Source organism: Mastigoproctus giganteus, chromosome 2, assembly GCF_048544385.1.
Source record: "Mastigoproctus giganteus isolate SK-2022 chromosome 2, ASM4854438v1, whole genome shotgun sequence".
Taxonomy (NCBI): domain Eukaryota; kingdom Metazoa; phylum Arthropoda; class Arachnida; order Uropygi; family Thelyphonidae; genus Mastigoproctus; species Mastigoproctus giganteus.
The window spans coordinates 198,018,832-198,033,763 of NC_143576.1; positions in this window are offsets into that span (position 1 = coordinate 198,018,832).

Consider the following 14,932-nt stretch of genomic DNA (forward strand, 5'->3'; position numbering starts at 1 on the left):
CGTTGGAATGACGGCACTGAACTTATAGCAATCAAACTCAGAGACTTCCCATTACACCTACCCAACTTTGCAGACCTCCCTTGTTCTGCAAGCTTCTTTCTTCCTTTCCCTGGCCTTCAGTGGACACCCAGACCAGGGGTGATTCCTACGTCTCCCTTCCCACCTCTTCTTTCCGCTGGAGGATGCCTTCTTTCCTCCTCCTCCTCCTTTTACCTACTTTGACTCCACCACTTGTACTATCTTCCCCACTCTCTTCTTTTTTTTTTTTTTTTTGGTCTCCGTCCAGAAAGCTCAGGCGACACTGGCGGAGATCAGCCAGAGTATGAAAGCAGCCTGACTCACATCCCAGTGGTGGTGGCGGGCAACGTAGGATTCCACTAGGGGCCCTGTGGCCAAGTAGCCAGAGACACAATGGAACATAACACAATTCTGTATAAACCAGACACTACACTTTTTTCTGGCTTATGCAGTAGTTTTGCATTCCATCACAGAGTACATACAGCGCAGATGTGGGAAACCACAGGTGGCGCCTAATCCTAAATACTATGCCACAATTAAAGAGCAACTTGCTGTTATAGACTTGAATACTTTTCATCCTTCCCCATGCCATCTTTTTCTGCTTTATCTGAATGGGCAGCTCTGTATTCACCCATCTCGATATATAAATTTAATAAATAAATTTTCTGTTTATACTCCAGGACGACCAAACGGTCAGAGGAGTTCACAGGATAGACAGCATACAAAAAACAGCACCGTATTCAGCAGTCACGGGCTTGAACCCCGGTCACTCAAGATACTATGCACCCGTGCGCCTGACCACTAGGCTACGGCAGCCTTAGCCGACATATTATCCTTTTCATGCTCTATTTTCTTAAAGGTATATATGCATTGATGGCTTTTATGACTATTTATTTAAAGATACTACATAATTCAAGCGTATTCAACTCTGCTAATGTCCAGTTGATAGAGGCCATATTGGTATATATGCATTGATGGCTTCTATGACTAGTTTTTTAAAGATACTCCATTATTCAAGTGTATTCAACTATGCTAACTGCCCAGTTGATGGAGGCCATATATCACCTTAAATTTCCATTGTCCCCTTTCCTGAAAATAAAATCCATGCCTGCCATTACCTTCAACAGCTACAGTCTTTCTTCATTATCCAACTTAGAACTGCGTGACCGTTTCTTGCTTATGTTTGTATGAATGTTGGACGATTCATTTAGGAGTTGAATATTGCATGATTGATAACTTATATTAGCTTATAATATTTTTCTTATATTAGCTTATAATATTTTTCTTATATTAGCTTATAATATTTTTCTCAGGTTAAAATGCTTGTGGAAAAAGGATCATTTAGTTCAGGTGTGAAGAGCAATGAAATGTTTTCGATGTTGCCTTGGAATCAAAATAGTAAGGTCCTGACGTACCGCATCTAAATACGATTCGCATGAAACCTTTGTGCGAGTATTTACTGATGCAATCCTAGTTCTTGTAAGCTGTTCAGAAAACTTTCATTCGAAGCTCAGGGAATGTATGTTGGAGAAGAGGGAATGAACTGAGCCAAATGAATTTAAATACCAATTTAAATGAACTTTTCCCTTCTCTCGCCGCTACTGAGTGCAGAGTAATTAATGCATTAGAGGACTTATTAATGGCTACTGTTTTTCGCTTTTAATCTTAACTGTTATTCCGTGCATAACCAATTTTATAAATACTCAGGGACATTAATAATGGCGCCATAATTAGCGTTAATTCCATGCAAGCAAACTCACTTGACTGAAGGTTCTGTTCGCCTGTGAGTGAGTTCCCCCATAAAAGCACTCATCTGACACAATTTGTATAACATACACTTTAATAAACTTTTTTTGTTACGTGTATGCTATTTATGATTTCTAAAATAAATAACAGATATATTTTTAACATATTTACAGTAATTTTTAAATCAGTCTGATGTTCTTACTAAAATTTGGCATTTCATATTAGATGAGATTTTTCTTATCTTTGGCAGTTATGCTTAGATAAATAATAAATTACTTTTTTACATTTTTATTAGCTGTTTAAAGGATATCTCTGTGAATGTATTATTTTCATTTAAAAATCCTATAAAACATCGTTAAATAGAGATAAGTAATCTGTACAATAATTATTCTTTAGTTTCAACTGCATCAAGCTTTAAAAATAAAAATAAATACTGATTCTATCGTATTTTCTAGATTCTGTCCATGTTTACATTATTTGGCACTAATAAGCAGTTCGATTTTTCATTTAATATCGCACAGCAGCGCAACACCCTTGAGCACCCAGTAGTTGGAATTTCCATGGCTCCTCATATCAAGAGATGAAACATAAGTGAGGTCAGTACGTCTTGGCTTCTTGTACACAGGACATTCGTATGTCCTATAATCTTTGCCTGCCGTACTACTCACAGCAAAGATGTGAATAACGGGGAGTTCCTCATAGAGAATTTTAGGTGTAGCTTCCACCAGCCGACCCGCCTTGATATCCCAAGATGCTCCTTCCAAATATAAACCGTACACATAAACGCCTTCTGGTGGTGGCTCAATGACATCTTCCAGCGCGAAGCGTGTAATTTCGTTGTGTTGAGCGGCTGTGTCCAATGCCCATCCTCGATGAGCACGGGTAACTTCCTAGTGGAAAAGCGAATTCTAAGTAAATGAAAAGAATTATAAAGATAATGAAAACAGGTTAACTTGAACTGGGATGCGATTAGACTAACTGGAAGGACTACGTGCAGATGTCTAAATTTTAAATGTTAGGATGATTTTGATTATAGGTGATGAAAAAAGGGTCTATGTATTAATTTGAAACAGACAGAATACGAATTCAATAACGTATCGTTAAAAATGCTGTTCTGTTTCACCCTAGGTTGACACCAGAGAAAAGCCACTTTACATCTGTTTGATGTAATATACAGCATACAATGGTATTAATAGCATTTAAAGTAATATAAATTTGAATTTATACTTTTTTATAGAAGAACTGGTATACAATAACATTTATCCTTATGTAAAAGTGGCGTCATTCCCTTAATCGATGTCTGTTTTTTATTTGATCTTGGGACAGAATTCAGAGGTTTTAAACATTTATGACTGGGGTGAGGGTTTCATTATCAACACAGTAGTCTGAAAAGTCTAGTCTGCTTTTCAGAAATAAACGTGGGAAATCGTTGAAGTAGAGTTAGGCGAATATTATGAATTTAAAGAAGAAACACGCAAGAGCATTAGAACTGAGGTTCAAAAAACCATCTGCAATTTTTCTTTCCTGATAAATAATTACAGGTAACATTAATAATTATTTTTGAAATATACGTTGATACATTCACTGTCCAGTCAAAACATTATGATCACCTACCTAATAGTGGTATGTCCTCTTTCTGCCAATACCGCCACCACACGGCGAGGCATAGACTATCTAAAGTCTCTGAACGCTGCAGGTATATGGTACCATGTCGCCAGGACTACATCCTGGAGGGCTGCGATAGTCCCTGGTGGAAAAGAACAGTGTCTGGTTTTCCCTCAGTCTTGAATCCTTGTTCCTTATACCTGGGCATGGATTACTTAATGAAAAATTTCATCAACTTGGGCTTATAAAACTAATTTATGCTTTGTGGACAGAGCGAAAATTGACATCACTTACTATTTGAATGTATCAAGAATACAGAGACCGCCGCAAGAGCAAGATCCCTGCTTTCTCCCCAGACCAGGTCCATCAACTTATCAGCACTCAACTAACCTCGCTGCCTTCCAAGCCTTCGCCGCAGACGTCTTTGCCCGGCGGAAGTCTCTGATTGCAAACAAACCATCGACAAACTAACTCCAACTAACCCTCTCTTTTTTTTTTTTTTTTTTATAAATACACCACGGGAATTTCTCTCTCTCTCTCTCTTGAGTGAGCCTCCGCAGAAATCTGGCCCGCCTTTTGGCAACATCAGGTGGGTAAGAGCCTCGAATTGAGACACTACGAGCACAATTGGGACTGGTCCATCTTCCCGTGGTGTGGACGAGTACCCAGAATCATCTCTCCAGGTGATTGATGCTTCTGGGTATCCAAGTGGCCAGACACAATAACAGAACACACATAATACACAAAAACTTACATTACTCACATATCTGGCCCTTTTGCAGTAGTACTGTTCTTCACAGAGATACGAGGCAAAGCTGAACTGACGTTCTAGGAACCTCCCTTTACAAAAACATGTCCACAGTCCTTGATCGAGGATCCAAATACCGGATTTGTAGATTCACGTATTCCCAGAGATGTTCTATGGGATTCATATTCGGCGAATTCTGCTGCCAAGGTTCTCTGACAATACTGGAAACGCGACAGGGTCCATTATCCTGCTGAAACACACTTGGCATTCAGTGTGCTGCCAAGAGGAATGAGAACTCTAAGAGATTCCCAGGAAATTAACCCCACACCAAAATACTGCCACCATCTGTCGGTTTCTGTTGGACCAAGAGATCGGAATGAGTCCTCTCCCCAGTTTGTCGTTGTATTCTCCATCTAGCGTCCACACGTCATAACAGGAAACGTGACCATTGGAAAGGCAACCTTTTTCCAGTCGTCAAAGGTCAAATGAAGCCGTTTAGCTGCAAATTTTAGGCGTTATTGGCGGTAGGTGGCCGTAGCAGGAACAGCCTATGATGTCTATGAGCCATCGGCATGGGCGCCCGGTGAAGGTACCCGTGCTTACGGTATACCCATCGTTAATAACGCCTAAAGTTTGCATTTGAACGGTGTCATTGGACCTTTTACGACTGGAAAAAAGTTGCCTTTTCGAATGAATCAAGTTTCCTATTATGCCGTGCGGACGGTAGACGGAGAATACATTCACTACGACCATTTATGAGGCATGGGAGCCCGCCATTGGCTTCGCGACTGCTGCTCTAGCCCACAAGATTCCCAGTTTGCATAATAGTGCCACCCTTCAACCGGCACTCGACAATCTTCCCATTTCAGAAGTACATCGGATCATGTCCCTTACTCATATCGATCAAGTACTTCGTATGGACTGCATGCCATGAACCTGCATTATCACATTTACCAGCTCTCATAGCGACGTGTGGCACACCAGGTAGGGAAGAACGGCCGATTGCTAAAATACGGGTGGGGGGTCATAATGTTTTGACAGGACAATGTATTTTTAAATTTATATTTTTGTTATATCGGCATAAAAAACCAACAAAACAGGCTGATACACTACGATAGGCTGGGTGCATTAGTACATTATGCATTTTTTGTGTGAGCAGACCTTGTTCCTTTCTCAATGGTGTCAACTTAGACTGAAACAGAGATTTTTGTGCAATCAATGAATAACACGGATAAAACATTTCAAAAGAATTTGAAACCAAAATAATTCTGAGTAAAATTTAAACTTAAATGGTGCCTTGTTTTTGTTAGCATTGAAATTAGACAAATGTTGGAAGCTAAGAAATGTAAGTACATACTTAAACTAGTTTTATTACAGATGGCAGGAGGGAAATGATTATAAATTGTATTCTGATTAAGGAAACTCGCATTTCAAATCACCGTTACGAAACCTAGTATAATGAATTACCTGCATTAATTGCGCTCATTTGCATTATACCACGTGATATTATGAGATGGGGAAAGAAATCAATTGTGCGAAAGGAAGTGTTTGGAAAGTTCACTCAGGCGGTATGTTGAAAGATGCTACAGACTTCTGTATTCTGAAACTCAATGTTACGTTAATGACCGTATAATAAGTATTTTCAGTGCACTGCTTTAAGAATTGAAATTATTTTCTATTTGCAACCATCTGCATAGGGAATGCAGAGGCATTCTTGCTTTACAGCCGCAAGAAATTATCACAAGCAAAGCGTGTTAATTAGTGGCAAACACAGCTGGCTAGGCAGAGATAAACAAGGGAGCATTTAGGGACAAGTACAATTTAAATGATTCTGAGAGTTCATTAGTGGAAGAAAGAGGACAAAACTAAAACAAAGGGAAAGTAAAGTACTGTATAGGTTGTTTCGACATAACATTGTCATTAAATCTGAAAACGTAAAGACAAAAATTTCAAAAAGAACAAACTTATTATACATAAATGTATGATCCTCTATGAAAAGTCGATTTTCATATTTTTTCCCTAATCCTGCTTTAATGCAGAAAGGCGAATAATAAAAGCCATAACATGTGCATCTTTTCTAAGAGATAAATACGATTATAGCTTTAATTTGCTAATCGCCAGCCCTCTTTTGAGTTTTTTTTCAGGTTTCTGATGATCTAATGGATACAGTTTAAAAACAAAGACGGCAAAATTGAAAATGAAAAGAAACCTTCATTCTTTTAAAGCAAAGTTATTACAGTTTTTAAGCCTTAATAACATCTAAATCCCTTTATGTTTCTCTCATTACAGAAATTTTGCTTTCGTGTAATAGAATTATGGTCTCATATGTTATTTTTAAGTCTCTAATAATGGGAAAATCACCTTATGTTTCTTTCCTTATTTATAATTTTACTGATGCTTTACTTGCATAAGCTATGCGAAACGTAATGTGATACCCCGATAGCTTTACTATTATCTGCAGATTCTAATGAAAAATAATTCTGATAATGGATTTATTACTGATCAGATATGTACGTAGTGACAGCACTGTTTATGGCTCCTTATAATGTAATTTAAGTAGCAGTTAGTGTAAAATTTACAAGAAAAATATTGACCAACACAAACTGAACCTATCAAAAGACACATATTGAGTCATTCGAAGTCGTGTTAACATGCGAACTACAATCAGTTTGTTTCTACGCCAAAGAAATTAAAACTGTGAGGCATCAATGTACTGTGTCAGTAAATTGCATGTGTTCTGAGGTAGATTTTCTGTTTTCTGGACGAAAAACCCGAGTTTCCGAGAGAAAAAACCACGCTACTCTCGTCTGAGACCGATTAACTCAGCTACGTCGTGAAAAAGGCCCATAAAAATTCCTCCCGTCATCGACGGGAATCGAACTCAGGTTTTTTTTTTCATCCGATGTGGGGAGGACGGCGTTCCTACCAACTGTGCTCCACGAGGACGCAAATTGGATATAGTGTATTGTATTGTATCCTAAGTCTGTTTTTACTGGATGAAAACTTCGAAAACTCGTACATCCGGAGAAGGAACCGTGCAACCCTGGCCAGAAGCAGAGTTAGCCGATCTTTGTCATGTATGGTGTATAAAATGGTAATTCATTTAATTGAATTACCATTTAATACGCCAGATATGGTTGCTTACGAGATGATATGCTGATCAACCCCAGGGAATTAGGAAAGGAGAGGAGGCTTTGAATGTATCTGTTTGCACACAAGATCACGTTCAGGTTCTGTGTGAGAATAGTGTGGCAACTCATCTCCATCAGTTCAGCAACACCATCCTTGCACTCGGTCTGAACGAGTGCAAGGATGGTGTTGCTGAACGAGTGCAAGGATCCTGTATGCAGAGACATTTTATCACACAACTTGATTCCTGATTAAATGGAATGGAAAGTGACTTCATTATCGAGAAAATTCATTGCTTGGAAAAAAAAAGGTCGACACTTCTTGTCATACATAGAGAAAGCTGCATTGGTTTGAAAGGACATCCCTCACCTCGCCCGATGATATTTTAGCTAGATTGATCAAACCTTGAAGAGTTGACGGAAGTTTTCTATGACACAAAAGGAACTGTGGGTTTTGAGTTCATTGCTGAAGATGTTAAAAATCATAGTCTTGAAACCTTGCTGTTACAGGGAACTTTCTGAAGAAAAAAAAAAAAAACGAAGAATGTTGTGGGCTAAGAGCTTCTGCTTCATGAAAATAGATACCTTATTGATTATCTCAGAGAAAATGCACCTGGTAAGCAGGAGTGTACCACCATACTCCACTGATTAATCATCTTCAGCGTTCCAAATCTTCAGCTGAGTTAAAGCAATGACGAAAGGAATGCAGATTCGGCTGTGGCAAAGAGGACACATCGACAACAGTAGCAGATGCCCTACACCCAGTTCCACAAGATTTCTAGAACGACTTCTAGGAGCCACATGCATATTTCAATTACTAGGCCAATGAAATATCATTATCCGAACTTTTTGAACACACTTGGTATTTTAAGTTTCTACCATATTACATTCTGCCAAAACCCTGTGACTTGCTGTGACTTATTTGCTCCACTTGAGAACTCCAAAAGCGTCTATAGTGTTGTGCATTCTTTGCTTATTTACCAAGCAAATGAGCAAAGAATTCTTTACCAAGTATTATGAGTACAAGTTATGAAAGTTAATGAGAAAATATTGAGCAAAGCAACAAATTTCTATTGCAAAGTCAATATCGTCAAGGGCAACAGAATTATTGGCACTAAGGCTCATAAAAATAAAAATCGTTGTAAAAAATCTCTGGAGCTACCATACAAAACCGATATTAATTACTAATCTCTTCGCGATACTAAAATAGTGCGAAGAGATTAGCAATTAGTATCTGATTCAGTCGGTATAACTGTTATTCAGCTAAATTCTCACTAATATGATAGTGCCTCAATAATAGCATGATTAAACCTGAAGCCATATGCAATACATGCTTGTTCCATAAGAGGATGGTTAAAATGATTTGGGTCCCCTCCCAAGATGTTTTTAATTAAAATACTGTACTCTTGAAGACTGAAGGAAGGCATTGGTAACAAATAAAAACCAATTGAAATGCCTAGCATACAAAACTACTCTCTACGTTAAGCCTTATGCCCTGGCGGGTAGCACGATGAATCTAATTAGTTCTCCTACACCGGGTGAAAATGCCCCGAGTTTGAATTCTGTCAATGATGCAAGGAATTTTGTATGGGCTTTTTTTTCACAATTTGTCTAAGTTAGTCGCCTTAGGCGAGGGTTGCATCGTTTTTCCTCCCGAAAACTCGAGTTTTCCTCCAGCCAACAGAACAAAACACAAACATAATATACTGACGCATCACAATCGTAGTTCTTTTGACGAATAACGCACGTCTAATCTAACATAGCCCCTCGACCAAACTGGTCATTCACAAGCTGGCATATTATCAACTTGTAAATTAACTCGACCTAAATTTGGAGTTTTATCTGGCAATGACTGCTGGTAATGTCTTATGGAACCACTCAGCCTACTTTACATAATGCCCTCACGGTTAACATTGGCTACGATCTCCGTCGTTTTACATCGTGTGGAAGAGGCTTGAGCTCGGATTTCATCGCTACGAGGAATTAAATGTTATAACAGTTAAATGATGCAAGAAAGCGATTTTTGCCAAACAGAAAAATATGAAAAATGTTCACTCCTTTTTTTTTTCTCCTATTAGACCTCCTCGTCCATTTCACTAATTCCCTTCGGCATCTTATATTCCTCAGTCAGGTCCCGGGGGACTCACATCTGGTGAGTATGGGCTAGGCACACCCAGGGTCCTGAGCTGGATTAGTGATTCTCTTCTACTTCTCTCTCTCTCTCTCTCTCTCTCTCTCTCTCTCTCTCTCTCTCTCTCTCTCTCTCTCTCTCTCTCTCTCTCTCTCAGGGTAACTAGGGATTTTTTTTTTTTTTTTTTTTGGCTGTTGCAGCATAAGCCTCAGGCTTCCTTGCACCATATAGCTAATAATAATAATAATAATAATAATAATAATAGGTCCTCCCCGCTGATATCTAGCTGTCAATCTTTGCATTCTGCATCTTCTAATCCGTTCTTCATATGGACATCGATTAGCATCTCTCACCAATCTAGTTGCCCTTCTTTGAATCATTTCTGGAAGTTCTTTCTTCAAGTGTAGCCTCCAGAATTGAACACAATGTTATAAATGAGGTCTCACCGTCGTCTTGTATAAAAATACAATGACATCTTTTTTCCGTACTCATAGACAAGACACAAGATATGTGACTTCCTAGCCTTGTTTAAACTGTAAGGAAAATTTCGTCTGACTGGTAATCCCTAAGCCTTTCTCATCCCAAATCACTTTTAACTCGTTTTTCCCTAGAATGAAAATAAGTAACTACTGGAATTGTGAGTCCCCCAGATACAACAACTTTTCAGCCTCTTTTCAGACCTTTTATGCAATCGATCTATCATTATGAAGCAAAATGGTCTCTCTCTCTCTCTCTCTCTCTCTCTCTCTCCAACAAATATTTTTTATCAGTAATTCCAAATTTTCTCTTTTTATAGAGAGCTTATATAGAACTTTTTATAGAGAACTATCAAAAACTATTACTGAAGTCAAGTTAAATAATGTTAAAATTGTTTCTTGCATCCATCTGTTTTATGGCTTCATCACAATAATTAACTAGGCTGTGTCAGGCAAAACATCTCTTTATGACCCACTAAGGATGCCATTCCCATCTAGATGGTTTCGTATTGTATCCTTAACCACATACTCGATGATCCTTTCGACTATTGAAGTCAAACTCACTGTTCTACTGTTGTCCATCCCGTCTTTCGCACCTCTTTTGTGGATTGGAGAGATATTAATGCTTCTACAGTCCAGAGGATAGTCATGGTGTTGAATGCCGATCTCATCAACATCCCTCAACATCCCTGAAGGGATAATGCACTCACATGCAGCCTTTTTTTTAATAAAAACGCGTATGCTGTCCGCTCCTGGAACGTTACCTTCGCTCAGCTTTAGTAGTTTTCCTCACAGACTCTTCACCGAGATTGCCGTATCGCTTAATTTACAGCAGTCTGACTCCTTCTCACTGTTCCCTCGTGATTCGAATGGTATTTCAACTGCAAATTTCTTTGCATGACTGGGTCATGCAAGGCATGTGTCCAACTCATCTGCCACTTCTGCTGGACTTTTTATGACCTTTCTGTTTCGATCATGTACGGGATCTCTCTGATTTCCCTTTTATCTCCCGAAAAATCAGAACTTTTCGCGCAAAGTAACTGATGAATACGTACAGTTACATACAAAATATATTGGCGACTCATAGCCTTAGTTGTTTTGACGCTTATTGCGCACTTAACCTAGAATATTTATATTATGACAGAAATTCTCAAAACCAAGGAAAAACAGTTAATGGACAGCAAAATTCCATCCTGTCTTAACAATAGAATAAACTTCTCACAAGAAATCATTGTTCATAAAGTGTAATCAAGTGCTATAGGCTATAGCCACATAATGTAACCTTTACAAAATGTAAGGCTGAGAAAGAAATGGCATACAATTTTTGACATGTTCCTTGACTCCACTTGCCACATAATCTTTAGAAATGGACAGATGAAAATTTTCTTCCGTTCTGCTAAATTACTCTACTTCACAGTAACGATAAAAAAAGAGATGATGATATTTGTCAAAAATCTGCAAAAAATTTGAAGTCTTCTAACTTTGAAGCAATAGCTCAACTACAACTCAACAATATATGCAATACACATAGAATAACCGAAGAAAATGTAACCAGAATAATAAACTGGATTACTGCCATTCAGCTGAATATTAAAATTTTAATTATCACCTATATCTTTCTTATCAACTCCAGTTAGCCATCTTACAAAACGTCCTATCAACAATGGACAAAAAATGTTACGCCCACCAAATCTCGTTTTTTTGGAACCTTTCCATTACCACCAGCCAAAATTACAACACAATTAAACCTGATCACATATATATACAGGGTGCACAGAAACTCTACCGACAAACTTGAACAGGTGATAGATGGTACCAAAAGAAACATTTTTTGTCCAGTAAACATAGGTCGTAAATGAGTCGTTATAGCAGCAGAAGCTATTAAAGGGTTGTAAAAATCAAAACAACACATTCAGTAATTTAGTGTCGTTTAATGCATACAAATCATTTGCTGTTGCACACAAAATAGAAAAAATAATTCATAAGAGGTGCTCAAACTGGTGACCATGATGTTCAATGCATAATTGATACTGACGCATCATTGAATGTTGTAGGCGTTGGAAGTTTCTAGGATTGTCTTGTATCTCTGCGCTTGCTGCGACAATTCGTGCTATAAGTTCCTCCATGGCGTTTCATACACACGAGTCTTCATGTATCCCCAAAAGAAAAAGTCCAAACAAGTCAGATCAGGCGACCTTGCTGGCCAGGCTACAGGTCCACCTTGACCAATCCATTTGCCTGGAAAGGTTGTATGTAAGTGTGCGCGTACACGTCTGTGAAAATGTGGAGGTGCGCCATCATGTTGGAACCACATTTGTGCTCGGACAATCAGAGGAACATCCTCCAACAACTCTGGAAGTGCTTGCTCTAGAAAACGCAGAGTCGTCCAACTAAACGTGCAGGCAACATGCATGGTCCAACTAAAACGTCTCCCATAATGACAGCCCATACATTGACGCTAAACCTGTGTTGGTAGCCATGTTCAACCATTGCATTTGGATTATTCTCTGCCCACACATGACTGTTGCGGCTGATGAACAGTCCCTCTCGGGTGAAACATGCCTCATCAGTGTAAAGCACATTATTGGCAAAATCAGGCTGCAAGTTGATTTCCTGTAAAAATCAGTGGAGAACTCGACACGGTGGGCAAAGTCAGCAAGTTCTAGTGCATGCACTTTCTGGCATCGGAAAGGAGGTAGTCTGGCTTCGTGCACCACATCCCACACCAAACAAAGCTGCACACCCAATCGGCGTGCAACGGCACTTGTGCTGGTAGAAGGAGTGTTAGCGAAGATCTGCAAAACCTGTTTCTCAAACTAGGGTGTCCTAGCAATGTGTGTCGACGTCCAGTATCATGCATATTCATACCGAAAGAGCCACTATCCCACAATCTTTGGTGTATTGCAGCAAATGTTCTGTGGTGAGGCAACCTTCTGCTTAGGAAGCGTTCTTGATAAATCCTGCGAGCCTTTCTTCCGTTTCCATATCTGTACCCGTACGAACATAAAATGACACGCGTTTATGCTATTAGCGGCAGATATACCACTCCGAGGACCTCTCAACGCATGCATACATTAATGTTGATGGTAGTCGTACGTTCGAGCACTGTGTTATGTTTTTTCTATTTTGTGTGCAACAGCAAATGATTTGTATGCATTAAACGACATTAAATTATTGAATGTGTTGTTCGATTTTTACAACGTTATAGCTTCTGCTGCTATAACGACTCATTTACGACCTATGTTTACTTGACAAAAAATGTTTCATTTGGTACCCTCTATCACCTGTTCAAGTTTGTCGGTAGAGTTTCTCTGCACCCTGTATATATATCTATTCATGCAATCATCTAGAAAATGTTCTTTTCCATTGGCATAGTCTATGCTCAAGGCAAACTGATAAAGTTTGTCTTGAGCATAGATTTTTTAATCACCTGATAAAGTTTGTAAATAAGAAAAAAAAGTGATCAAAATTTTCAATTCCCAACCCTTCTGATTCCCACTGAAGGGTTGGGAATCAAATACAAAATATTAATTCAAAAATGGCAAAACTGAATTACACAAACGCAGCTTCGACAAAGATTTGCAAAGATAAGCATTTCCAAGAACTCCAAACCATGGTTCCACACGGAACACAAACAGTAGTTTACAGAGAGCAATCAGAAAACACTAGACTAATGAGAAATTCGGTTGAAACCTGCCCTCGGGGGAGGGGCGACACTTGGTAGAATTGCCGTCCTCGCCACGCCGGATGGAAAACAATTTCGTCGATGACATCAGAAATTTTTAATATGTTTTCTTCAGAACGTGGCTGAATTAGCCGGTCTCAGGCGAGGGTAGCATGGTTTTTCTCTGGGAAAGTCGGGTTTTTCGTCCAGCAAATCGACCACAGAACACACTCAATTTACAGACATAATAAGGCCTAAGTCACTGATGTGCCGAAAACCCTACAACAAACAAACAGCTATTATCCTCAGCGGATAAATAACAAGTTATTCTCTAGACAAGTGGTTCTCCACCAGTGTTTCGTATACAAATTGCAATAAGTTAATACAATAGGGTATAACACTTTATATATCTCGTATTGTTTAATTTCGGGGATTATGGCACGCAGTGAATAGTCAGCCAACCTTCACTTGGGCTCCTTAAATTTACTGCCAGGCTAAATTTTCCCATCAGTATTTTTTTTTTCCAAGATGGATGGAAAAATACACTGAGTGACCACTGAATTATGACCACCCCTATGAAAACTGAATGCGACCCATTGACCACGTGAGGTATGAGAGTGCGCAGTTAGTCGACCTACGTAGCATAGATAAGGTGTCAATGGTCCAGTACGTAATAAAATTCCGAGTGTAATGGGTAAAAGGAAGGATTTTTGGGAATTTGATAAAGGACAGATTGCGGGTGCTGTACGAGCTGGTGCTTCGATTTCCCAAACGGCTGAACTGGTGGGGGTGTTCGAGAGCCGCCGTAGTTAAAGTGTACCAGGACTGGCGTCAAAATGGTCACACAACGACCCGACGGCAAAACTGCAAATGTCAGCGAAAGGTTGATGTTAGAGGTGAGCGCCGGGTACGACGACTTGTACAGGCAAACAAGCGCAGCACTGTTGAAGAGTTGACTACCCAATACAACATGGGCCAACCCGCAACAATATCTGGCATGACCATGCGTCGCATGCTCGCACGTATGGGCTATACCAACAGACGATCCCTCTCCTAACCAAGGTTCATCGGCGTAAAAGACTCGCCTGGTGCAAAGAGCATGTAAGTTGGCCATTAGAAGACTAGAACAGGGTCTGCTGGTCGGATGAGTCACGTTATTTACTCCACACCGTGGATGGTCGTGTACGGATTTTGCGTCAACAACATAAGGCTCTTGATCCATCATGCATGGTATCAAAAGTGCCGGCCGGTGGAGGCGGTTGTATGGTGTGGGGCAGTTTCACTGGCAGGAACTTGGACCCCTGGTGAATGTGGAATAACGTATCAGTGGTCTCCGCTATCGACTGCTTGCTGACTGTGTACACCCTGCTATGTTACACTTTTTCTCGAATGGCGATGGTGTCTTCCAAGATGACA